At 45.8% G+C, this 24,391-nt stretch overlaps 1 protein-coding gene across 6 annotated transcripts in view; it reads left to right on the top strand.

Annotated features, from left to right (window-relative positions):
* Nucleotides 1-24,391, top strand: part of HMG20B (high mobility group 20B) — an 866,046-nt gene that overhangs the window by 119,609 nt on the left and 722,046 nt on the right. The gene's annotated exons all lie outside the window — the stretch shown is intronic.

Here is a 24,391-nt window from a genome sequence, read left to right as displayed (position 1 = left end):
GCACATATTTTCACATTCTATATGCATTACCTGATACATGTACGTGTGGTGGTCATCGGCTGCCGGCGCTGGTGCAGCTGTTGTGTCTTTACCGGCCTTCTGTCTCGGGTCACGTGGTGTTCCTGGGCCAGGTGACTGGTGACGCGGTGGTTGTACTTGCGTCGGCAAGTTGCCATGGCAACGCGCGCGTCACTAAAGTATCTGACGGTGATTGGAGGTGGGTGATATAAAAAGCCTCTGTTTGGTTGATTAGATATGCCCCCTGACGAAGGAATAGAACCGAAACACGTGTCGGGTGTTTTACACCACCAACGGTAACCTTCTATTGTAACTATTGTACATTGTATTCTTTGGCTAGTATGTATGTGTTTTCTGATCAGCATTTCTCTGCTGACTTAATCTAAGTGTATTCACGTATTAGCAAGGTGATGCCACTGAGTGTTCAAGTATATGCATTTATGCTCACATAGTTGTAGTGACACCCTGTGGCTCCTTGTAATTACTGCAACTGAGTGATGGAGTTTATATGAGTGCCACCTAGTGGATTCTGGTCGGAAACTACAGATAGAAATAGAATTTTTGTAATTTTATACCAGAGCCTCTTTCTATTCACTCTATATGTATACATATTACCAGTTGCATTATACATGGTGTGCCTATAGGTTATAACAATTATATTTAGATCATACACATAAATCATGCAGCCCTAGTTTATAAATGTTGCATATATGCATTGAAATAAATATATGGTTCCATTGTATGTATATGGATACATGTGTTTTCTCCACACATACACCTCTTATGACTAATAAAAAATAAAAATAAAGCTAAATTGATTTTGAAAACATCTGATTCGCATTGATTTTTGGGTTTCGATCGCCTTTTCTCTTTTTCCTTCTAAACGTTATGCGATTTATGCCCTTATGATATGATATAGTCCTTTTTCTTTCATTGTGATCGAATAATGTATACATCTTGGTAACTTCCAATCAGGGCTGTGGAGTCGGAGTCGGAGTCGTGGAGTCGGAGTCGGAGTCGGAGCTCATTTTGGTGGAGTCTGAGTCGGAGTCGGTATAAAATGCACCGACTCCGACTCCTAAAATATATAATAAATTGGGGACAGGAGTGCAATGCAGAATGTGCTGAATATTTTACTAAATAATAACATTTAGTATAATGCTTATATTTAAGTGAAACATTTATTGTAGTACAATGTGAACATCAGACATTTAATTGTTTTTATGATACAATAATCAAGATATTTGGATAGAACATAAAATATATTTATTGGAATACAACTTTAGAACACAAAAAACTGTAATAAATTGTAAATATGTAATACACTATGTAATATACAGTAGATTACATATATATCTTGTGTGTGTATATACACTGTATATATATATATATATATATATATATATATACACACACAAGATATATATGTAATCTACTGTATATTACATAGTGTATTACATATTTACAATTTATTACAGTTTTTTGTGTTCTAAAGTTGTATTCCAATAAATATATTTTATGTTCTATCCAAATATCTTGATTATTGTATCATAAAAATTATTAAATGTCTGATGTTCACATACACATATTCATGTACTACAATAAATTTTTCACCTAACTATAAGCAATATATGTAGGAGCCGGAGTCGGAGTCAGAGCCGGAGCCGGAGTCGGTGCAAGAGAATTTGAGGAGTCGGAGTCGGAGTCGAAGGTTTGGCTTACCGACTCCACAGCCCTGCTTCCAATGCATAATATATCACGACTCACTTTTTTCTATATAGGTTATGAATAGCAGCTGTCATTGGTTGCTATAGGAACAAAGCTGTAGCAAAGATGGGGAGACAGACCTGGGAAAGAGACAGATGGGGAAAGAAACTGAGAGATAGAGACAGACAAAGAAAGGGACATGCAGACTTTGAAAGAGACAGACTGGGAAAGAGAGACATACAGACAGAGACATAAACACAGACAGACAAGGAAAGAGACAGACAGACAGAGACTGCGAGAGAGACAGTTACTATCCTGGGCAACGCCCGGGTACTACAGAGATAGATAGATAGATAGATAGATAGATAGATATATGTATGTATGTATGTATGTATGTATGTATGTATGTATGTATGTATGTGGCAGCATCATGGTTTGGGCCTGCTTTTCTTAAGCAGGGACGGGGAAGATGGTTAAAATTGATGGGAAGGCGGATGGAGCCAAATACAGGACCATTTCTTCAAGAAAAACCTGTTGGAGTCTGCAAAAGACCTGAGACTGAAGACAAATCTCCGTCCCAAACAAGACAATGATCCCAAACATAAAGCAAAATCTACTATGGAATGGTTCACAAATAAACGTATCCAGATGTTAGAATGGCCAAGTCACAATCCAGACCTGATTCCAATCGAGAATCTGTGGAAAGAGCTGAAAACTGCTGTTCACAAACGCTCTCCATCCAACCTCACTGAGCTCGAGCTGTTTGCAATGGAAGAATGGGCAAGAATTTCAGTCTCTCAATCTACAAAACTGATAGAGACATAGCCCAAGCGACTTGTAGCTGTAATCGCAGCAAAAGGTGGTCCTACAAAGAATTAACTTAAAAGGGCCGAATAATATTGCACGCCCCAATTTTCAGTTATTTATTTTTTAAAAAAGTTTAAAATAAGCAATACATTTCGTTCAACTTCTCAATTGTGTCCCACTTGTTGTTTCTTCACCATATAATTAATTTTTTTTATCTTTATGTTTGAAGCCTGAAATGTGGGAAAAGGTTGAAAAATTCAGGAGGCCTAATACTTTCGCAAGGCACCGTGTGTGTGTGTGTGTATATATATATATCTATGTATATATACTAGAAGGTGGCCCGATTCTACGCATCGGGTGTTCTAGAATTTATTATGTAGTTAATGTATGATTTTTGTCTATATGTATAATATATATATATATATATATATATATATATATATATAGATAGATAGATAGATGTTATTGTGTGTAGTTGCCAAGTGTGTGTGTGTAGGGCACTGTAAATGTTCTGGGTGTTGTCTGGGGGGGGGGGTGAGAGCGGTGTTGCGTTGTGTGTGTTGCATTGTATGTGGAGCGCTGTGTGTCTGTAGCATTGTGTGTGGTGCTGTGTGTGTTGCGCAGTTTGTGTGGGTGTGGCTGTGGGGTGCGTGTGTGTGTGTGTTTTGGGGGAGGTATGTTTTGTGCAATGTGTGTGTGTTGCGCGGTATGTGCATATATTTGTGTGTGGCGCGGTGTTTGTGTTGTGTGTGTGCAGTGTTGTCTGTGTAGGGAGGTGTTTGTGGTTCCCAGTGTGTATGTGGTGTGTTGTGCGGTGTGTGTGTGCGGTGGTGTTTGTTTTGTTTTGGGGGGAGGTGTGCACCCCCCCATCGTGGTCCACCCCCCCCCCCATGCTGCACCCCCCCATCATGCTCCATCCCCCATGCTGCACCCCCCCATCGTGCTCCATCCCCCATGCTGAACGCCCCATCGTGCTCCATCCCCCATGCTGCACTCCCCATCGTGCTCCATCCCCTATGCTGTGAACCCCTCAGAGAGGAGTATAATAGGAGGAGTATAATGGGAGGAGTAGTCCTGGGGAAAGAGGAGTATAATGGGAGGAGTAGTCCTGGCGGGAGGTGTACAGGAGCCAAACGTGTGCAGGGGGCGTGGCCTAGCGGACATTGTGAGGGGCGTGGCCTAGCGGTCATAGTGTGAGTGGGCGTGGCCTAGCAAGCATAACTTGCGGGGGCGTGGCCTAGCGGGCATCGCGTGCGGGGGGCGTGGCCTAGCGGGCAACGCGTGCAGGGGCGTGGCCTAGCGGGCATCGCGAGCAGGGGCGTGGCCTAGCGAACACCGTGTGGGGCGTGGCCTAGCGGCCATCGTGTGCGGGGGGCGTGGCCTAGCGGGCATCGCGTGCAGGGCGTGGCCTAGCGGGCATCGCGTGCAGGGCGTGGCTTAGCAGGCAGCGCGTGCGGGGGCGTGGCCTAGCGGGCAGCGCATTCTGGGTGCAGGCCTGGCCAAAAACGTGCAAAATCGCTCATCGGTGACATGGGGGTCCATTCTCGATTATCGTTACTGCAGCAGTAACGATGTAGTTCGTCGCTCCTGCGGCAGCACATATCGCTATGTGTGACGCCGCAGGAATGAGGAAGCTCTCTTTACCTGCCTCCCGGCCGCTATGAGGAAGGAAGGAGGTGGGCGGGATGTTACATCCCGCTCAGCTCCGTCCCTCCGCTGCTATTGGGCGGCTGCTCAGTGACGTCGCTGTGACGCCGCACGGACCGCCCCCTTAGAAAGGAGGCGGTTCGCCGGTCACAGCGACGTCGCCGGGCAGGTAAGTATGTGTGACGGGTCTGGGCGATGTTGTGCGGCACGGGCAGCGATTTTGCCCGTGTCGCGCAACAGATGGGGGCGGGTACCCACACTAGCGATATCGGGACCGATATCGCAGTGTGTAAAGTAGCCTTAAGGCAACTTAATAAAAACCAAATATATTCCCATCTCACTTGTTTATTTTCACCAGGTAAACCAATATAACTGCACAAAATTTAGAAATAAACATTTATGACATGCAAAAACAAAACCACAAAAATTAGTGACCAATATAGCCACCTTTCTTTCTGATGACACAGACTGCCATCCATAGATTCTGTCAGTTGCTTGATCTGTTTACGATCAACATTGCGTGCAACAGCCACCACAACCTCCCAGACACTGTTCCGAGAGGTGTACTGTTTTCCCTCCCTGTAGAGCTCAAATTTTATAAGGGACCACAGGTTCTCTATGGGGTTAAGATCAAGTCAACAAGGGGGCCATGTCATTATTTTTTAATCTTTTAGATCTTTACTAGCCAGCCATGCTGTGGAGTAGTTGGATGCATGTGATGGAGCATTGTCCTGCATGAAAATCATGTTTTACTTGAACGATACAGAATTCTTCCTGTACCACTGCTTGAAGAAGTTGTCTTCCAGAAACTGGCAGTAGGTCTGGGAGTTGAGCTTCACTCCATCCTCAACCCGAAAAGGTCCCACAAGGTCATCTTTGATGATAGCAGCCCATACCAATACCTCACCTCCACCTCGCTGGCATCTGAGTCGGAGTGGAGCTCTCTGCCCTTTACTGATCCAGCCTCTAGCCTATCCATCTGGCCCATCAAGAGTCACTCTCATTTCATCAGTCCATAAAACCTTTGAAAAATCAGTCTTAAGATATTTCTTGGCCCATTCTTGACGTTTTATCTTATGTTTCTTGTTCAAATGTGGTCATTTTTCAGCCTTCCTTACCTAAGCCATGTCCCTGAGTATGGCACACCTTGTGCTTTCTGATACTCCAGTAACGTTGCAGCTCTGAAATATGGCCGAACTGGTGGCAAATGGCATCTTGGCAGCTTCACGCTTGATTTTACTCAATTCATGGGCAGTTATTTTGTGCCTTTTTTACCCAACACACTTCTTGGGACCTTGTTGGCTGTTTGCCATGAAATGCTTGATTGTTCGGTGATCACGCTTCAAAAGTTTGGCAATTTCAAGACTGCTGCATCCCTCTGCAAGACATCTCACAATTTTGGACTTTTCAGAGCCCGTCAAATCTTTTTTGACGCATTTTACCAAAGGAAAGGAAGTTGCCTAATAATTGAGCACACCTCTATATAGGGTGTTGATGTAATTACACTACACCCCTCCTCATTACAGAGATGAACATCACCTGATTTACTTAATTGGTAGTTGGCTCTCAAGCCTATACAGCTTGTAGTAGGACAACATATATAAAAAGTATCATGTGATCAAAATACTCATTTGCCTAATAATTGTGCACACAGTGTGCAGTGTGATATATATGCTGTAGTACCCGGGCGTTGCCCAGGATAGTAACTGCCTTTGTGTCTCTCCCAGTCTCTGTGTCTGTCTGTGTGTCTGTGGCTCTGTCTCTTTCCTTGTGTGTCTGTGGCTCTGTCTCTTTCCCTGTCTGTCTGTGTGTCTCTATCCATGTATGTCTATGTCTTTATCTATGTCAGTCTGTCTCTGTATCAGTGTCATCTCTCTCTCTCGATCTGTGTCTGTCTGTTTTGTCTGTTTCGTTCCAGGTCTGTCTCGTTCCAGGTCTGTCCCCCCCCTCCTCTGTCTCTTCCCCCCCATCTATCACCTTCCCTGTCTGTATGCCTCTGTCTGTCTCTTTGACTGTCTTTCTCTCTGTCTCTTTCCCTGTCTGCCTCTTACTCTGTCTGTGCTGATGTCTGTCTGTATCTGTCTCTCTCTATCCGTCTCCCCACCAACATCTTATGACCTCACATACAAGCTTCTTATACTAACAATTTATTTTGTTCCTATAGCAACCAATCACAGCTGCTATTAATAAACTGTAGCTCCTATCTCCATTGACTTTGATGGAGGTAGGTTTTTTGGAGAGTAACTGTAAAGCGCGGGGTTAAATTTTCCTGTCAAAACATAGTCTATGACGTTCCCTGAGTCACATGAGATGTCTGTGCAAAATTTCGTGATTGTAAATGCGACGGTGTAAATTTTTTTAGCGGACATACATACATACATACACTTAGCTTTATATATTAGATATCTATGTGTGTGTGTATGTATGTGTGTATGTATGTCCGCTAAAGGAATCCGCACCGTTGCATTTACATTCACGAAATTTTGCACAGACGCCTCATGTGACCCAGGGAGCGTCATAGACTATGGTTTGACAGAAAAAATTTACCTCGTGCTTTACAGTTAAGGGGGCTTTACACGCTACGACAGCGCTAATGCGGAGTCGTTGGGGTCACGGATTTGGTGACGCACATCCGGCCGCATTACATAGTTACATAGTTACTTAGGTTGAAAAAAGACCTAGGTCCATCTAGTTCAACCTTCCTCCACCAGTTCTACATTTAGTCACTAAGTCATTTATAACCAACAATGTTTTGTGTACTGAGGAAATCATCCAGCCCTTTTTTAAAAGCTGTTATAGTATCTGCCATTACTACCTCTTGTGGTAGGGCATTCCACAGTCTGACCGCTCTAACTGTAAAGAACCCTTTCCTATTTAGGTGTCGGAATCGCTTTTCTTCCACTCGCAGTGAGTGCCCCCTAGTCCTTAGTACTGTCTTTGGAAGGAATAAGTCATGTGCCAGTCCTTTATATTGACCACACATGTATTTATACATATAAATGAGATCTCCTCTGAGACGTCTTTTTTCTAAGCTAAACATATCTAACTTTTTCAACCTGTCATCATATGGGAGGCCTTCCATTCCTTGTAATAGTCTAGTTGCCCGCCTTTGAACTGACTCTAACTTCTGAATGTCCTTTTTAAAATGTGGAGCCCAAAACTGGATCCCGTATTCCAGATGTGGCCTTACAAGTGATTTATAGAGGGGTAACAATACGTTGGGATCACGGGATCTAATCTCTCTTTTTATACACCCTAAAATCTTGTTTGCTTTAGCAGCTGCTGCTTGACATTGAGTGCTGCTGCTCAGCTTATTTGTAATGAGAATACCCAAGTCCTTCTCCTGTTCTGTAGTCCCGAGTTTACTTCCATTTAATGTATATGCAGCTATAGGATTACTCCGTCCTAGGTGCATTACTTTACATTTATCAACATTAAATCTCATTTGCCAAGTATCTGCCCATTCTGACATCTTATCCAGATCTTTTTGTAATATTGTACTATCCAGGTCAGTTTTTAATATCCTACATAGTTTGGTGTCATCGGCAAAGACTGACACTGTACTATCAATTCCATCCACAAGGTCATTAATAAAGAGAGTAAAAAGAATCGGTCCAAGCACAGATCCCTGCGGCACCCCACTGCTGACTACAGCCCATTTAGAGAATGTACCATTTATGACTACTCTTTGTTTCCTATCTTTTAGCCAATTCCTTACCCAGTTGCATATTGTGTCCCCTAGTCCTTGCTTCTGGAGCTTTAGTATAAGGCTATTATGTGGTACAGTATCAAATGCCTTTGCAAAGTCCAAATAAATCACATCAGCTGCATTACCAATATCCAGGTTTGAACTTACCCCCTCATAGAACCCCAACAGGTTGGTTAGACACGACTTATCTTTCATGAATCCATGCTGTTTGTCAGTTATCATATTATTTTCTGCAATATATTTTTGCATGTCATCCCTTAAAATGCCCTCAAATACTTTGCATACTACTGATGTCAGGCTTACTGGACGGTAGTTGCCTGGATCTACCCTCTTACCTTTCTTAAATATCGGTACCACATCAGCAATCCTCCAATCCTGAGGCACCAACCCTGTTACAAGTGAGTCTAAAAAGATGAGATACAGCGGTCTGTCGATTACGGAGCTCAATTCCCTCAATATTCGTGGATGAATGCCATCTGGTCCTGGGGATTTGTCAATGTTTAATTTACTCAGACGTAGGCGTACTTCATCTTGTGTTAAATTAATTATATCGGGTGGTGGACTTTGATTTTTCACTTGTTGAATGATCCCTGGTACAGTCAGTTCCTTGGTGAATACAGATGAGAAATGTCTATTTAATATCTCAGTCTTTTGTTTGTCCTCTATAACTAACTTGTTATTATATTTAAAAGGGCCGATACTATCCTTTGTTTTCCTTTTGGCATTAATGTATTTATAAAAGATTTTGGGATTTATTTTAATGTCATTGGCGATTTTTGTTTCAGTAGCTAATTTTGCTTGTTTGATTTCTTTTTTACATTTCCTATTGATATCTTTATACTCCTGCAATGCTATTTCTGTATTCTCAGCCTTTAAGATTTTAAATGCCCTTTGTTTTTGTTTTATTATACTTTGTACAGTCTTATTTATCCATAGTGGTTTCTTTTTATTCCTGGACATTTTATTACCACTGGGTATACGTTTTTTACAGGACTCTAGTAGTATATCCTTAAACTTACCCCATTTATGTTCGGTATCCCCAGTTACCATGACTTTGTCCCAATCTACACATTTAAGCTCTTCCCTTAATTTGTTGAAATCAGCTTTCCTAAAATTCCAGGTTTTAGCATTCCCCCTTTGAAATGTTCTATTGAATATTATGTTGAAGCTTACCATATTATGATCGCTGGTGCCCAAGTGCTCCCGGACCTGTAGATCTGAAATTGTATCCGGTCTATTTGACAGGACCAGATCTAGCAAATTATCTCCCCTGGTCGGTTCACCTACCATCTGAGAGAGGAAATGGTCTTGAATGGTAGATAAGAACTTACAGCTTTTAGCAGAACCAGAAGATTCTATGTCCCACTGAATGTCTGGATAGTTGAAATCCCCCATAATAAGAACCCGATTATTATTATTAGCTGCCTTTTCAATTTGTTCCAGCATTTCACCCTCTATTTGTTCAGGTATGTTAGGAGGCTTATAGCAAACTCCAATTAGCATTTTTCCATTATTCCCCTCCCCATGTACATTTACCCATACTGACTCTACATTGTTGCTGTTCCCCTCAATGTCATCATACAACACAGGTTTTAGGTTAGATTTAATAAATATACACACCCCACCACCTTTTTGGCCTTTCCTGTCCTTCCTAAATGTACTATAACCCTATATGTTTGTCACCCAGTCATGGCTTTCATCCAGCCAGGTTTCCCTAATGCCCACCACATCATAATCCGTGGTTAACATAAGAGTCTCCAATTCATTCATTTTGTTTGCAAGACTTCTTGCATTTGCCAGTAGACATTTAATCCTATTAACACCTTTATTACTCCTAGCCTCCCTACGTTCCTTGTATGTCCCATCCCCCCCTAATCCTTCATTGACCCCTACAGTCTCCCTGTCTCTATCTGCTCTATCTATCCCCTTATTTGCTCCACTACCCTCCCATTAGCGATGTTGTTGCGTGTGACACCGATGAGCGATTTTGCATCGTTGCAAAAACGTGCAAAATCGCTCATCGGTGACATGGGGGTCCATTCTCAAAAATTGTTACTGCAGCAGTAACGAAGTTGTTCGTCGCTCCTGCGGCAGCACACATCGCTATGTGTGACGCCACAGGAACGAGGAAGCTCTCCTACCTGCCTCCCGGCCGCTATGCGAAGGGAAGGAGGTGGGCGGGATGTTACCTCCCGCTCATCTCCGCCTCTCCGCTTCTATTGGGCGGCGGATCAGTGACGCTGCTGTGACGTCGCTGTGACACTGAACGAACCGCCCCCTTAGAAAGGAGGCGGTTCGCCGGTCACAGCGACGTCGCCGGGCAGGTAAGTATGTGTGACGACTCTGGGCGATGTTGTGCAACACGGGCAGCGATTTGCCCGTGTCGCACAACCGATGGGGGCGGGTTCCCACGCTAGCGATATCGGTACCGATATCGCAGCGTGTAAAGTAGCCTTTAGTCTCTAAAATCCTGTCGCCATTAAACTGAATGGAGGTGGGAGCTATAGGTTATTAATAGCAACTGTCAGTGGTTGCTATAGGAACAAAATAAACTGTTAGTTGAAGCTTATGTGTGAGGTTATATGATGTTGGTGAAGAGATGGATAGAGATGGAGACACAGACAGAGACAGCCCCTGGAAAAGAGACAGCCCCTGGAAAGTCAGCCGGGCAAAGAGACAGCCCAAGACAGACGGAAAAGAGACAGACGGGGAAAGAGACACACACACACACACACACACACACACACACATAGACACAGACAGACAAGGAAAGAGACAGACAGACAGCGACACACAGACAGAGACTGGGAGAGAGACAGAGGGACAGCGCCCGGGTACTACAGCTAGTGTGTGTGTATGTATATATATATATATATATATATATATATATATATATAATATATATATATATATATATATAATGTCCGCTAAAAAAATTTGCACCGTTGCATTTACAATCACGAAATTTTGCACACACATCCCATGTGACTCAAGGAATGTCATAGACTATGTTTTGACAGGAAAATTTACATGGCTTAAGACATATACACACATGGATAGACCGACACACAGACAGACAAGGAAAGAGACAGAGCGACAGACACACACAGAGACAGACACACAGACAGAAAGAGATAGACAGACTGAGAGAGAGACAGAGACAGTTACTATCCTGAGCAACGCCCGGGTACTACAGCGCATATATATATATATATATATATATATATATATATATATATATATATATATTTTAGATTATACTAGCTGTAGTACCCGAGTAACTGTCTCTTTGTCTCTATCCCCGCCTGTCTCTTTCCCCGTCTGTCTCTTACCCCGTGTGTCTTTCTGTCTGGCTGGCTGACTTTTTTTTCCTATCTGTCTCTGTCTGTCTCTCCACCGACGTCATATTACCTCACACATAAGCTTCTTATACTAAGAATGTTCTTTGTTCCTATAGCAACCAATCGTAGCTTTTATTAATACCCTGTAGCTCGCAGCTCCATTCAGTTTAATGGAGGCAAGTTTTTTGGAGAGTAACTGTAAAGCGCGGGGTTTAAATTTTCTTGTCAAAACCTAGTCTATGACGGTCCCTGAGTCACATGAGGCGTCTGTGCAAAGTTTTGTGATTGTAAATGCGACGGTGTGGATTCCTTTAGCGGACATACATACACTCAGCTTTATATATTAGATATATACAGTGCCTACAAGTAGTATTCAACCCCCTGCAGATTTAGCAGGTTTACACATTCGGAATTAACTTGGCATTGTGACATTTGGACTGTAGATCAGCCTGGAAGTGTGAAATGCACTGCAGCAAAAAAGAATGTTATTTCTTTTTTTTTTTTTTTTTTAAATTGTGAAAAGTTTATTCAGAGGGTCATTTATTATTCAACCCCTCAAACCACCAGAATTCTGTTTGGTTCCCCTAAAGTATTAAGAAGTATTTCAGGCACAAAGAACAATGAGCTTCACATGTTTGGATTAATTATTCAAATTGTCTCTCCAGTAAAGGAGACAAACTCTAGCACAGCGCCACCTATTGGAAGTAGCGATCCTAAAAGTCACAAGTGGATTTTCGACAATCCTTTGCAATATGACTCAGGATATATATAAGCCAGATCAGAATCCCAATTTGCAGACACGGTGTTTCGGGGTGCTTGCCCCTCGTCAGTGCAAAGTATGGGGGTGTCTGATCTGGCTCATGAGAAAGCTATGTGGGGACCACGGGGGAAGCACCCCGAAACACCGTGTCTGCAAATTGGGATTCTGATCTGGCTTATATATATCCTGAGTCATATTGCAAAGGATTGTCGAAAATCCACTTGTGACTTTTAGGATCGCTACTTCCAATAGGTGGCGCTGTGCTAGAGTTTGTCTCCTTTACTGGAGAGACAATTTGAATATTTCCCAGAGGGGCATTGCAGCTATAAGTCCCCTTACCTGGCAGCCAGACTGGCTTGCAAAGTCTCCTTAAGGAGAATAGTGTTCCCCCGTGGAATTTTAGGGGCATTGCAGCTATAAGTCCCCTTACCTGGCAGCCAGACTGGCTTGCAAAGTCTCCTTAAGGAGAATAGTGTTCCCCCGTGGTCCCCACATAGCTTTCTCATGAGCCAGATCAGACACCCCCATACTTTGCACTGACGAGGGGCAAGCACCCCGAAACACCGTGTCTGCAAATTGGGATTCTGATCTGGCTTATATATATCCTGAGTCATATTGCAAAGGATTGTCGAAAATCCACTTGTGACTTTTAGGATCGCTACTTCCAATAGGTGGCGCTGTGCTAGAGTTTGTCTCCTTTACTGGAGAGACAATTTGAATATTTCCCAGAGGGGCATTGCAGCTATAAGTCCCCTTACCTGGCAGCCAGACTGGCTTGCAAAGTCTCCTTAAGGAGAATAGTGTTCCCCCGTGGAATTTTAGGGGCATTGCAGCTATAAGTCCCCTTACCTGGCAGCCAGACTGGCTTGCAAAGTCTCCTTAAGGAGAATAGTGTTCCCCCGTGGTCCCCACATAGCTTTCTCATGAGCCAGATCAGACACCCCCATACTTTGCACTGACGAGGGGCAAGCACCCCGAAACACCGTGTCTGCAAATTGGGATTCTGATCTGGCTTATATATATCCTGAGTCATATTGCAAAGGATTGTCGAAAATCCACTTGTGACTTTTAGGATCGCTACTTCCAATAGGTGGCGCTGTGCTAGAGTTTGTCTCCTTTACTGGAGAGACAATTTGAATATTTCCCAGAGGGGCATTGCAGCTATAAGTCCCCTTACCTGGCAGCCAGACTGGCTTGCAAAGTCTCCTTAAGGAGAATAGTGTTCCCCCGTGGAATTTTAGGGGCATTGCAGCTATAAGTCCCCTTACCTGGCAGCCAGACTGGCTTGCAAAGTCTCCTTAAGGAGAATAGTGTTCCCCCGTGGTCCCCACATAGCTTTCTCATGAGCCAGATCAGACACCCCCATACTTTGCACTGACGAGGGGCAAGCACCCCGAAACACCGTGTCTGCAAATTGGGATTCTGATCTGGCTTATATATATCCTGAGTCATATTGCAAAGGATTGTCGAAAATCCACTTGTGACTTTTAGGATCGCTACTTCCAATAGGTGGCGCTGTGCTAGAGTTTGTCTCCTTTACTGGAGAGACAATTTGAATATTTCCCAGAGGGGCATTGCAGCTATAAGTCCCCTTACCTGGCAGCCAGACTGGCTTGCAAAGTCTCCTTAAGGAGAATAGTGTTCCCCCGTGGAATTTTAGGGGCATTGCAGCTATAAGTCCCCTTACCTGGCAGCCAGACTGGCTTGCAAAGTCTCCTTAAGGAGAATAGTGTTCCCCCGTGGTCCCCACATAGCTTTCTCATGAGCCAGATCAGACACCCCCATACTTTGCACTGACGAAGGGCAAGCACCCCGAAACACCGTGTCTGCAAATTGGGATTCTGATCTGGCTTATATATATCCTGAGTCATATTGCAAAGGATTGTCGAAAATCCACTTGTGACTTTTAGGATCGCTACTTCCAATAGGTGGCGCTGTGCTAGAGTTTGTCTCCTTTACTGGAGAGACAATTTGAATATTTCCCAGAGGGGCATTGCAGCTATAAGTCCCCTTACCTGGCAGCCAGACTGGCTTGCAAAGTCTCCTTAAGGAGAATAGTGTTCCCCCGTGGAATTTTAGGGGCATTGCAGCTATAAGTCCCCTTACCTGGCAGCCAGACTGGCTTGCAAAGTCTCCTTAAGGAGAATAGTGTTCCCCCGTGGTCCCCACATAGCTTTCTCATGAGCCAGATCAGACACCCCCATACTTTGCACTGACGAGGGGCAAGCACCCCGAAACACCGTGTCTGCAAATTGGGATTCTGATCTGGCTTATATATATCCTGAGTCATATTGCAAAGGATTGTCGAAAATCCACTTGTGACTTTTAGGATCGCTACTTCCAATAGGTGGCGCTGTGCTAGAGTTTGTCTCCTTTACTGGAGAGACAATTTGAATATTTCCCAGAGGGGCATTGCAGCTATAAGTCCCCTTACCTGGCAGCCAGACTGGCTTGCAAAGTCTCCTTAAGGAGAATAGTGTTCCCCCGTGGAATTTTAGGGGCATTGCAGCTATAAGTCCCCTTACCTGGCAGCCAGACTGGCTTGCAAAGTCTCCTTAAGGAGAATAGTGTTCCCCCGTGGTCCCCACATAGCTTTCTCATGAGCCAGATCAGACACCCCCATACTTTGCACTGACGAGGGGCAAGCACCCCGAAACACCGTGTCTGCAAATTGGGATTCTGATCTGGCTTATATATATCCTGAGTCATATTGCAAAGGATTGTCGAAAATCCACTTGTGACTTTTAGGATCGCTACTTCCAATAGGTGGCGCTGTGCTAGAGTTTGTCTCCTTTACTGGAGAGACAATTTGAATATTTCCCAGAGGGGCATTGCAGCTATAAGTCCCCTTACCTGGCAGCCAGACTGGCTTGCAAAGTCTCCTTAAGGAGAATAGTGTTCCCCCGTGGAATTTTAGGGGCATTGCAGCTATAAGTCCCCTTACCTGGCAGCCAGACTGGCTTGCAAAGTCTCCTTAAGGAGAATAGTGTTCCCCCGTGGTCCCCACATAGCTTTCTCATGAGCCAGATCAGACACCCCCATACTTTGCACTGACGAGGGGCAAGCACCCCGAAACACCGTGTCTGCAAATTGGGATTCTGATCTGGCTTATATATATCCTGAGTCATATTGCAAAGGATTGTCGAAAATCCACTTGTGACTTTTAGGATCGCTACTTCCAATAGGTGGCGCTGTGCTAGAGTTTGTCTCCTTTACTGGAGAGACAATTTGAATATTTCCCAGAGGGGCATTGCAGCTATAAGTCCCCTTACCTGGCAGCCAGACTGGCTTGCAAAGTCTCCTTAAGGAGAATAGTGTTCCCCCGTGGAATTTTAGGGGCATTGCAGCTATAAGTCCCCTTACCTGGCAGCCAGACTGGCTTGCAAAGTCTCCTTAAGGAGAATAGTGTTCCCCCGTGGTCCCCACATAGCTTTCTCATGAGCCAGATCAGACACCCCCATACTTTGCACTGACGAGGGGCAAGCACCCCGAAACACCGTGTCTGCAAATTGGGATTCTGATCTGGCTTATATATATCCTGAGTCATATTGCAAAGGATTGTCGAAAATCCACTTGTGACTTTTAGGATCGCTACTTCCAATAGGTGGCGCTGTGCTAGAGTTTGTCTCCTTTACTGGAGAGACAATTTGAATATTTCCCAGAGGGGCATTGCAGCTATAAGTCCCCTTACCTGGCAGCCAGACTGGCTTGCAAAGTCTCCTTAAGGAGAATAGTGTTCCCCCGTGGAATTTTAGGGGCATTGCAGCTATAAGTCCCCTTACCTGGCAGCCAGACTGGATTAATTATCTCTTTTTCCAGCCTTTTCTGACTAATTAAGACCCTCCCAAAACTTGTGAACAGCACTCATACTTGGTCAACATGGGAAAGACAAAGGAGCATTCCAAGGCCATCAGAGACAAGATCGTGGAGGGTCACAAGGCTGGCAAGGGGTACAAAACCCTTTCCAAGGAGTTGGGCCTACCTGTCTCCACTGTTGGGAGCATCATCCGGAAGTGGAAGGCTTATGAAACTACTATTAGCCTTCCACGGCCTGGACAGCCTTTGAAAGTTTCCACCCGTGCCGAGGCCAGGCTTGTCCGAAGAGTCAAGGCTAACCTAAGGACAACAAGGAAGGAGCTCTGGGATGATCTCATGGCAGTGGGGACATTGGTTTCAGTCAATACCATAAGTAACGTACTCCACCGCAATGGTCTCCGTTCCAGACGAGCCCGTAAGGTACCTTTACTTTCAAAGCGTCATGTCAAGGCTCGTCTACAGTTTGCTCATGATCACTTGGAGGACTCTGAGACAGACTGGTTCAAGGTTCTCTGGTCTGATGAGACCAAGATCGAGATCTTTGGTGCCAACCACACACGTGACGTTTGGAGACTGGATGGCACTGCATACGACCCCAAGAATACCATCCCTACAGTCAAGCATGGTGGTGGCAGCATCATGCTGTGGGGCTGTTTCTCAGCCAAGAGGCCTGGCCATCTGGTCCGCATCCATGGGAAGATGGATAGCACGGCCTACCTGGAGATTTTGGCCAAGAACCTCCGCTCCTCCATCAAGGATCTTAAGATGGGTCGTCATTTCATCTTCCAACAAGACAACGACCCAAAGCACACAGCCAAGAAAACCAAGGCCTGGTTCAAGAGGGAAAAAATCAAGGTGTTGCAGTGGCCTAGTCAGTCTCCTGACCTTAACCCAATTGAAAACTTGTGGAAGGAGCTCAAGATTAAAGTCCACATGAGACACCCAAAGAACCTAGATAACTTGGAGAAGATCTGCATGGAGGAGTGGGCCAAGATAACTCCAGAGACCTTTGCCGGCCTGATCAGGTCTTATAAAAGACGATTATTAGCTGTAATTGAAAACAAGGGTTATTCCACAAAATATTAAACCTAGGGGTTGAATAATAATTGACCCACACTTTTATGTTGAAAATTTATTAAAATTTAACTGAGCAACATAACTTGTTGGTTTGTAAGATTTATGCATCTGTTAATAAATCCTGCTCTTGTTTGAAGTTGCAGGCTCTAACTTATTTGCATCTTATCAAACCTGCTAAATCTGCAGGGGGTTGAATACTACTTGTAGGCACTGTGTATATATATATATATATATATATATATATATATATATATATATATATATATGCTACCGTTCAAAAGTTTGGGGTCACCCAGATAATTGTCTTTTCCATGAAAAATCATACTTTTATTTATCTAATGAATTTCATAATCATTAGGAAATATAGTCCAGACATTGACTAGGTTAGAAATAATGATTTTTACATGAAATAATAATTTTCTCCTTTGAACTTTGCTTTTGTCAAAGAATGCTCCCTTTGCAGCGATTACAGCTTTGCAGACCTTTGGCATTCTAGCTGTTAATTTTCTGAGGTAATCTGGAGATATTTCACCCCATGCTTCCAGAATCCCCTCCTACAAGTTGCATTGGCTTGATGGGCACTTTTTGTTTACCATACGGTCAAGGTACTCCCACAACAGCTCAATAGGGTTGAGATTTGGTGACTGGGCTGGCCACTCCATTACAGCTAGAATACCAGCTGCCTGCTTCTTCCCTAAATAGTTCATGCATAATTTGGAGGTGTGCGTTTTGGTCATTGTAGGATGAAATTGGCTCCAATTAAGCGCTGTCCACAGACTACTGCATGGCGTTGCAATATGGAGTGAGAGCTTTCCTTATTCAAAATCCCTTTTACCTTGTACAAATCTCCCACTTTACCAGCACCAAAGCAACCCTAGACCATCACATTACCTCCACCATGCTTGACAGATGGCATCTGGCACTCTTCCAGCATCTTTTCAGTTGTTCTGCATCTCACAAATGTTCTTCTGTGTGATCCAAACACCTCAAACTTCGATTTGTCAGTCAATAACACTTAAATAGTTCATGTATAATTTGGAGGTGTGCTTTGGGTCATTGTCCTGTTGTAGGATGAAATTGGCTCCAATCAAGGGCTGTCCACAGGGTATGGCAAGGCGTTGCAAAATGGAGTGATATCCTTCCTTATTCAAAATTCCTTTTACCTTGTACAAATCTCCCACTGTACCAGCACTAAAGCAACCCCAGACAATCACATTGCCTCCACCATGCTTGACAGATGGCTTCAGGCACTCCTCCAGCATCTTTTCAGTAGTTCTTCTATTCGTCTGTATATAACACATTTTTCCAATCTTCCTCTGTCCAATGTCTGTGTTCTTTTGCCCATATTAATCTTTTCTTTATTATCCAGTCTCAGATATGGCTTTTTCTTTGCCACTCTGCCCTTAAGGCCAGCATCCCGGAGTTGCCTCTTCACTGTAGATGTTGACACTGGCATTTTGCGGGTACTATTTAATGAAGCTGCTAGTTGAAAACTTGTGAGGCATCGATTTCTCAAACTAGAGACTCCAATGTACTTATCTTGTTGTTCAGTTGTGCAGCGGCACCTCCCACTTCTCTTTCTACTCTGGTTATAGCCTGTTTTTGCTCTCCTCTGAAGGGAATAGTACACAACATTGTATGGAATCTTCAGTTTCTTGGCAATTTCTCACATGGAATATCCTTTATTTTCAAAAACAAGAATAGATTGTCGAGTTTCACATGAAAGTTCTGTTTTTGTGGCCATTTTGAGAGTTTAATGGAACCAACAAATGTAATGCTTCAGATTGTCAACTAGCTCAAAGCAAGGTCAGTTTTATAGCTTCTCTAATCAACAAAACTGTTTTCAGCTTTGCTAACATACTTATGCAAGGGTTTTCAAGGGATTTCTAAACATCCATTAGCCTTCTAACACAGGTAGCAAACACAGTGTCCCATTAGAACACTGGAGTGGGGGTTGTTGAAAATGAACCTTTATACACCTATGTACCGTATTTTTCGGACTATAAGATGCACTTTTCCCCCCCAAATGTTGGGGGAAAGGGGGGGTATGTCTTATAGTCTAAATGTAGGGCATGGCTGCGGGAAATGAGGGTGCTGCGGTGGCTTCGTGTCATCGGGGGCACTAGCAGGCTGCAGCAGCACCTGCCGTGACCATGTGGGCCCGCTCATTTCATATGCACGCCCATCCTCCTGTCCATCATCCCAGCGGTGAAGCTGGCGCTGACAGGTGGGCGGGATGATGAGCGAGGGACGCGTGCATACTAAACAGCTGGCCCGCATGATCACCCCTGGCAACTACAGCCTGGAGTGATCATGTGCGGCTGTATTCACTGCCCCTGCACATCATCATCAGCGTGGGGTGCAGTGAATCAGTATACTCACCGACAACGATCCCTGCAGCATCGCAATGTCCTCCTGTCTGTACCGGCCGCGGCTTTGTGTGGAGACTAGCAGTGCTCACAGCGATGATGTCATCATTGTGCGTACGTGTGGACTGAAACAGACAGGAGGACGAGCGATGTTGCAGGGATCGTGGCCGACTCCACACAGGTCAGTGGCGCTGCTGCTGACACAGACAGGAGGAGGAGCGATGCTGTGTGGAGTGAGGAAAGGAGAGTATGAACGTTTATTTTTTTTTGTGTGCCACAGGATGATGGCATATAGCAGGATAACGGTATATAGTAGGATGGGGGTATGTAGCAGGATGGGAGCACATACCAGGATGGGAGTATATAGCAGGATGGGGGTATATAGCAGGCTGGGAGCACATACCAGAATGCGGGTATATGGCAGGATGCGGCCATACACCAAGATGGGGTATATAGCAGGATGCAACCATATGCCAGGATGGGGTATATAGCAGGATGCGGCCATATGCCAGGATGGGGTATATAGCAGGATGCGGCCATATGCCAGGTTGGGTTATATAGCAGGATGCGGCCATATGCCAGAATGGGTTATATAGCAGGATGTGGCCATATGCCAGGATGGGTTATATAGAAGGATGTGGCCATATACCCGGATAATATATATGGCAGGAGGATCATTACCAGGATAGGGTACCTTTTAGTAGAGAATTTGGGAACATTTAGAACATTTAGAACACCAAAAGTTTGGACACATCTCATTCAAAGAGTTTTCTTTATTTTCATGACTGAAACTTGTAGATTCACATTGAAAGCATCAAAATACGTAATTTCTTGCCGGTAATGTGTTTTTTCCGAACCCATGACTGCACCACGAGAGAGGATCCGCCCATCCAGGACAGAAAACCTTCATGTTAAAAAGGGACGGTCCTCTCGCCGCTTCAGTTTGATTACAGAGCATGAGAGGACCTCCGAAAAAAAAACAACAGGTTAGTATAAGGCCACCACCAGTAAAATTGTGGAAGAAGGAAAAAGGAAAGTGAACCAACCAACAATCCCCAGTGCAGGGTGGGAATATAAGGGTGCCGTCATGGGTTTGGAAAAAACACATTACCGGTAAGTAATTACGTATTTTTCCCTCACCCTATGACGGCACCACGAGAGAATTACAGCGAAGAAAAAAAATTAGGGAGAGACCACAGCCTGTAGAACACGCCTCCCAAAGGTGAGGTCGGAGAAGGAAAGATCCAACCTATAATGCTTATAAAAGGTCAAGGGTGAGGACCATGTGGCAGCTTTACAAATTTGAGCAATGGAAACATCCGCCCGTTCTTCCCAAGAAGATGCTACAGCCCGCGTGGAATGTGCCTTCAGACCCACCGGAACAGCAGCACCCCTAGTCGTGTAAGCCAACTCAATGGCGTCCTGAATCCACCTGGCCAGCGTGGATTTGGAGCACTTAACCCCCTTTGTAGGCCCCTGGAAAGAGACAAACAGAGACTTGACCCGCCTCCAGGAACTGGTGACAAGCAGATATTGGATAAGACAACGACGTACATCCAGACAATGCCAACGCCTTTCCTCCGCACGCGTCGGGTTAGCGCAAAAGGACAGCAGTACAATCTCCTGGGACGTTTGAAACCGAGAAACCACCTTGGGGAGGTACGCAGGGTCAGGGCGCAACACTACCCTATCGTCCAGTATTTGAGTGTAAGGTGGGTCAATAGAAAGGGCCTGAATGTTGCTAATCCTACGGGCCGAGGTCAGGGCTACCAGGAGGACCGTCTTAAGGGAAAGACATTTAACAGAGATGGAGCCAAGGGGCTCGAACGGAGGATCCATCAGGGCCCCCAAAACCAGGTTAAGGTCCCAAGGGGGAAGGGAGACTACCCGTCTATGACGCTGGCGCGAACTAGCCCTGATCAACCCAGCCACCCAAGGGTTCCAGTGTGGAAACTAAATTGGGAGAAAACCCCTTACTGATCAGCAACGCCCTCTCAAATTCCATGCCGTCAGGTGCAACTTGACTGTCGGAGGATGGCACACAAGTCCCTGGGACAGGAGATTCGGAAGTTCTGGGAGGACCCACGGGTCGGTCAGGGACATCCGAACCAGCCAAAAAAACCATGGTCGCTTTGGCCAGAAGGGGGCAATCAGAAGGACTCTGGCTCCGTCGTCCCTGATTTTTTTCAGGACTACAGGGAGAAGGACCAGTGGGGGAAATGCATAAGCAAGGGGAAAGTCCCACGGGATTGACAGGGCGTCCACAGCATACGGAAGTTCCTTGGGATTGAGAGAGCAGAACTGAGGAACCTTCCTGTTCTGTTTGGTGGAAAAAAGGTCGATGGCTGGAACCCCCCACCTGGCTGTGAGGAGGTTGAAGACGGACGGGTTGAGTTTCCACTCCCCCTCGCGCAGGCGAGTGCGACTCAGAAAATCCGCCGCTAGGTTGTTTTTCCCCCTAATGTGAACAGCAGTGAGGGACAGAAGGTGAGTTTCTGCCAGTAGCAGAATCCTGTCGGCTATTAACATAAGGGACCTGGATCTTGTGCCCCCCTGATGGTTCAGATAAGCCACCGTCACCTGATTGTCCGACAACACCCGGGTATGGTGACCAGTCAGTGAAGGGAGAAATCCAGTCAGGGCCCGTTCCACAGCCAGCAGCTCTCTGATATTGGAGGAGGAAGCCGCCTCCCTGGGTGACCAGAGACCCTGAATCGGACGGTCCAGCAGGTGAGCCCCCCATCCGGACACACTGGCATCCGTGGTCACAATTCGGGACACCGGGACAGACCATGGGACTCCCTGTGTGAGGTGCGCAGGAACCAGCCACCAGTGAAGGGAGGCGATGGAGCTGGAGCTCAGAGTAATCCGAGTGTTTAACCTGTCCCCCAGAAACGACTGATGTCCCAAAATGTCCCACTGGAGGGCTCTGGTATGGCCTTGAGCCCACAACACTGCAGGGAGAGCAGAGGTCAGGGAGCCCAGAAGAGACATAGCCCGTCGCAGGGACATGTGCGGAACCGCCACCGCCTGCTGCACCAGAGAGCGAAGCTTTTCCACTTTGGAAGGCGGTAGACGACATTCTTGTAGGAGAGAGTCCAAAGTAAGCCCCAAAAAGACTTGCACCGTGGCCGGAAGCAACCTTGACTTCTCCCTGTTCAAAATCCAGCCGAGACTTTCCAGCTTTGAGCATACAGTCTGAAGCACGGCAGTACAATGGTTCATTGAATCACCTACCACGAGGAAGTCGTCGCGATACGGAATAATGACAATTCTGTCTTCCCGCAGGTGGGCAGTGATTTCCAGGACGAGCTTCGTGAGGATACGGGGCGCAATTGCCAAGCTGAATGGTAAGGCCCTGAACTGCAGATGACGCACTGACCCCTCGAGCATCACCGCCACCCTGAGATATTTCTGGAAGGAAGGAGCGATGGGAACGTGATAATACGCGTCCTTCAGATCCAGGACAGCCATATGACAATTCGGGTAGAGAGACTTGATTGTGGACTTCATCGATTCCATCTTGAAGGACAAGATCTGCAGGTGGCTGTTCAGGCCTTTGAGGTTTATGATGACCCGAAAGGAGCCATCCGGTTTCCCGACCAAAAAGAGAGGGGAGTAAAACCCCTCTCCGCCAATGGGACGTCCGTCAGGACCGCCCGGCGCAATAGGGACGTCACTTCCCCCTCCAAGGCATGTTGTTCGCTCGGGGACGTCCTCGGGGATGTCAGGAGAAAGCGCCTGGGAGGAACACTGCGGAATGGAAATGTCAGACCTGTGCGGACGATATTGAGAATCCACGGGCTTGAAGAAATACGTTCCCAGGCCGGAAGAAAGTAGGTCAATCTCCCCCCCACCTGGGGAAGGGAGTCATTGGGAAGACTTCTTGGATTGGGAGGGGCCCTTGAACAAGAACCCCTTATCATCCTTCTTACGATCCGACCAGGTACTTCTATTCCTGGGGGTGAACTTGCGGGTGAACTGCTTCTTACAAAAGGGAACGCTTGAAGGAGGGAAAGGATGGGGCTGGAAAGTTCTTTTTTCTGTCCCCAGCCTTCTCAAGGACATCATCCAGAACTGATCCAAAAAGAAACTCGCCCTGACAGGGAATGGAACACAGCTTAGACTTAACCTGCAGATCCCCCGGGCAACATTTCAACCATAAGGCCCGACGAGCCGCATTAGAAAGGGCCGCGGTCTTAGCAGCCAGCCGAGTGGAATCTGCCGATGCATCTGAGATGAATGCCGCTGCTCTCTGCAGTCTGGGTAGAGAAGAAATAATCTCGTCCCGAGGAACTTTGGTCCTCAGCTTCTCCTCTAATTCGGACAACCACAGCGCCAGAGACCGTGCCGTACATGTAGCTGCAATGGCCGGCCGGAGAGCACCTGCTGAGGACTCCCATGCGGTTTTAAGGAAGACATCCACCTTCCGATCCATAGGGTCCTTCAAGGATCCCATGTCCTCAAAGGGAATGGAAATTTTTTTTGATGCTTTAGCCACTGCCACATCCAATTTGGGTGCCCTATTCCAGTGGGAACAGGTTGCGTCCTCAAAGGGATATTTGCGCTTGAAGCCGCCTGGAAGAGAACCTCGCTTATCCGGTTTCTTCCATTCCCTGTGGATCAATGCCTGTAGCTTGTCCACAACCGGGAAGGTCCTGCGCTTTCTACGCTCCAGACCCTTAAACATCACATCTTGGACTGAAGGCTGCAATTTCTCCTCAGTAATGCCCATAGTGTCCCTGACAGCTTTAATCAATTTGCTCGTGCCTTCTACTGGGAAACACTGGTGGACGTCAGCCTCACTATCAGAGGAAGAAGACGCAGAGCCAGAAGACCCACACTCTCCCTCAGATCGACTGGATGGTGAAGCCGGGGAGGCCTGTCTATGCTGTTTACGAGGAGGCTCTTCAGGGACTGCAGAGAAATCTGGACTTTGGACCGGATGATGGCACGGAGATCACTAGCAAACCCAGGAGTCTCATCAGAAATGGTCTGCTGGATACAGTTCTTGCAGAGCCGTTTGGACCAGGACGGAGCCAGGTCCCGGTTACAGAGAGCGCATTCCCTGTTATTCGATTTGGCAGTACACTTCCGTGGTTTTTTAACCTATGCATGACAGGGACGGAGGGGAGACACA

The sequence above is a fragment of the Anomaloglossus baeobatrachus genome, chromosome 1, assembly GCF_048569485.1.
Source record: "Anomaloglossus baeobatrachus isolate aAnoBae1 chromosome 1, aAnoBae1.hap1, whole genome shotgun sequence".
Taxonomy (NCBI): Eukaryota; Metazoa; Chordata; class Amphibia; order Anura; family Aromobatidae; genus Anomaloglossus; species Anomaloglossus baeobatrachus.
This window is presented reverse-complemented; position numbering and strand designations above follow the sequence as displayed.